Source organism: Asparagus officinalis, chromosome 3, assembly GCF_001876935.1.
Source record: "Asparagus officinalis chromosome 3, Aspof.V1, whole genome shotgun sequence".
In the NCBI taxonomy this organism is placed as follows: Eukaryota; Viridiplantae; Streptophyta; class Magnoliopsida; order Asparagales; family Asparagaceae; genus Asparagus; species Asparagus officinalis.
This window is the reverse complement of record NC_033796.1, coordinates 41,521,054-41,524,799: the sequence shown is the minus strand read 5'-3', so window position 1 is coordinate 41,524,799 and position 3,746 is coordinate 41,521,054.

Below are 3,746 nucleotides of genomic sequence, written 5' to 3'. Positions count from 1 at the left end.
ACTATATATATATATTATATATATATCTCCTTATAATAAGCGCGCATTAGCTTTGGTATTCAAAAATTAAATTTGGAGAACAGATGCAATTTTAGTAATTATGATCTGTGTTTTTCTCTCTGGCATTCCTATATTTAGCAAATCTACCACACCTAATTTCTCAAATATCTTCAACTTGTATGATAAGGATACGTTAGGAATTAAATTAAGGATAAAAACTATTTATCAATATCAGTTATGAATCCAAGCTATTTTTTCTCTTTCCTCTATATGATATGATACTATTTTGTGGAAATACATTTTACCCCTTTCCTTTAAATGTACCATATAAATTAATTTCCTTAAACATTGTTATTCTTCCCTTTAAAAATTCGGTATTTATTATAGATAAATATTTCTAATCTAATTTCCCATATTGTTTTCTAGGTTTGAAACTTAAACATGATGTTGAAGAAGGTATGAAAAAATTTCTGGATAAAATAGTGTATGATAAACATTTCAATAGATTTGAGATAATACTTGTATCCTATCTTAGATGATCAATGATAAAACTCTATTATTTCTTATAAAGTTCTGTTATGGTGTTCACTCACCTAAGATATGGATATTTGCAAAATGATACAATAAAAGTCCTAGCAAAACAAACTCAACCCTTTAGCCGACTCCCACAATTGTCTCTCAGCCTTAGGCGAAGTAAAGCCTTAATCAATTCTCAAGAGTTCTAAGCATTCGACTCCTCAGTCAAATAACAAGCCCTTGGCTCTTTATCAAGGTAAGCCCAAGGCACAACATATGGTCGAATCCTCCAGTGCAACTCGACCATCATGGTTAATTACAAGACCTTGGTACCTTATCAAGGATAAACCCAAGGCACAATCACAGAGAACTCGGCCCCACCGACTCATCAAGACGACTCTCTGGTGTCGACACCAAAGGCGATATTGGTCGGCATGAGAGATCCTGACCACTCAGACGAGTCAACATCTTTATATCGACTCGAGAGAAGGTTATTAGCTGGGACGAAACGACATTCTAACCAGTCAGACAGACTGACACTCCTGAGTCGACGCGAAGGGCGATGTCGGTCGACCGTATCATCGAGGACGACCCTACTTAGGGCACTCGACCACTCACTGGGCATTTCTCAGAAACGAATGGAGGGACATTCTCTGCTACTGATTAAGTTGAGAGTTCGGCCCCAGCCCCAAGCCTCTATTCCAGAGCATATGTCGACATATCAGTCCACCTCGGACAAACCTTATCTAGATTTTAGCCAGATAGGTCTCCATGACTTGTCAGCTTAATCACTTTCCGGAAAATGAGGAGACACTCTCTCCCATGTTGAAGTAACTTTCCCTCCAGTTGTCAGCTGACACATGTAAAGCGAGGGATAATTCAGTATACCCACGTGCCTTCTGCCACACTATCAATCACTTCTTAAAAAATACGGAGACACCCTCTCCCGTGACGAAGTGACTTCACCTCCAGTCGCTAGTCGACACGGAGAGAGCAGATGATGACTCACTTTCCAGCTCACACTTGGTCACCGTCATTTGCATGGTCGAAGTGACCCATCTACCATTAACATCCTCTTTATATACAAATGATATTCGCCATAGCGCAAAAAAATGAGGAGGAGTAGAGAGAGGTTTGCAATCTAAAACCGCCCCTAAAGCATAGATGACACAAAAACAAGAACACACAATTCTTTGTCCAGACAGTGGAGCTCACGTAGATCCTCTGGCCAGAGACATTGCCACCTTAAGAACTACATTGGTTCTTGACCTTCCCCTTCCCCTTTCCTACTCAAGTTTCACTAACTTGATCGTCAGAGGAACTACGGGGGAACCGATCTCTGCCCTCTCACGGGTTCTTCTAGTCTGTGCAGTGTGAACATCAAGCATTCGTTCAAGAATCAGGTATAAAGTAGAAGAAGGTAGTGGGCCCTCCATCATCCTTCATCACCCCGCAACCATTCTCTTCTGGATTATTCTGTTTGATATTGAGCATCAACAGTTTGACACTCACTATGGGGCCACTCTTCTTTTTCGAGAAGACATGCCAAGTTCTGATCAAGGGTCTGATTCTACTCACCCTGAAGAACAACATCGGAGTTGCATCATCCAAGTTAAATGAAGTTAGAAGTTGCATCATTCAAGTTAAGGAGGGTTAGCTTTGGCTAAGAGGAACCAACATAGGTGCAATCCTCGAAAGTCTCAGTAACTTATCTGTGGAATGTTTCCCAAGCACACTATCAATTAGATGGTAGAGCGATCTTCAATCCCCCTAGAAAACCCTCTAGCAGAAGACCCACCATAAGGGTGGTTGTTTTTCTTAAAAATCGACCCTAACTTCTAATCGCCATCACACAATGAATCTGACCGGAACATAGGATTTGATGAGGTCAAATATCACTGAAGCTCCAACAATCGATAGCTCATATGAGTATAGGAACAATGATTAAGTCTATGATAGGCGCCTGGGACCATGAGAACTCTTTGAAGGAAACTTCCTTATACCAGAGGTGAGATTGTGGGAAAAACTTAGGGCCTGTTAGCTGATTGTTCTCAGGAAGAATGATTTTGGGTCTTCAACCAACACATTCACCACTAAATTTGCCTAAGCTCTGGTGGTCGAAGCATGCGACCTGTATGATCCCCATGAGGAAGAGTTCTTCATTCACAGCATGGTCCAGTCCTTAGTACTCCCGAAGCTCCTTCAAGAAAACCGCCACGGTTTGTTATTTTCAGGGAGTACAATATCAGCTGATGGATTCTCTCTCCAAGAGATTTTCTACCACAAAAGGTACAATATAGCTCCTAGTCGTGCCCCCAACCCTCGCGAACCCGACCTGGAGAACGCTATTCAACATGATTCATGGCGTCTGAACAGTTCATTTTGCCAAAAGCCGGCATGCCAACCATCCGTCTTCAAGGCCTTACTGAAGATTCAGCCTCAAAAGTAATCTTGGTTGATGAGATGGAAAATAGAGTTTCGACTCATCTCCGTTTATCAACAAGTTGTCCACTATGAAAGCAAGTAAAATCCAACTAAAAGAGGTTCTATACTCACAGCCTCATCCACTACAAAATTGCCTTTGAAGCAAAGCCAAAGCAAGATCACACGCGCTTCAACCCCCTTTTAGCATCAAATGCCTGCAAAGGATATTTTTCATGATAATGTAAAACATAGAACTAATAAAATGTTATTCAATAAGAACTAACTTTGATCTCACGGGAATTGAGGCTTCATTATGGCCAAAGACCTAGGTGTCATGTAAGACCTAGACACCCCCAACAAGCCCTTAGTACCTTATCAGGAATAAACCTAAGGCACAACCCTATGGTCGACTCCATAGTTTTCTCTCGATCATAGGGGAAGGAAAGCCCTAATGACCTCTAAAGAATTCTAAGCATTCGACTCCTCAGTCGAATTTTAAGTCCTTGGTATATTTTTAGGGCAAACCCACGGTACAACGACTCCTTAGTCGAATAACAAACCCTTGGCTCTTTATCAAGGTAAGCCCAAGGCACAACATATGGTCTATTCCTCTGGCTCTCATTGATCATCATGGACAAGCCCTTGGTACATCATCAGGAATAAACATAAGGCACAACCCTTTGGCCGACTCCTATAGTTTTCTCTCGGCCTTAGGGGAAGGAAAGCCTAGTCAACTCTCAAGAGTTCTAGGCATTTGACTCCTAAGTCGAATAACAAGCTCTTACCTCTTTATCAAGGTAATCCTA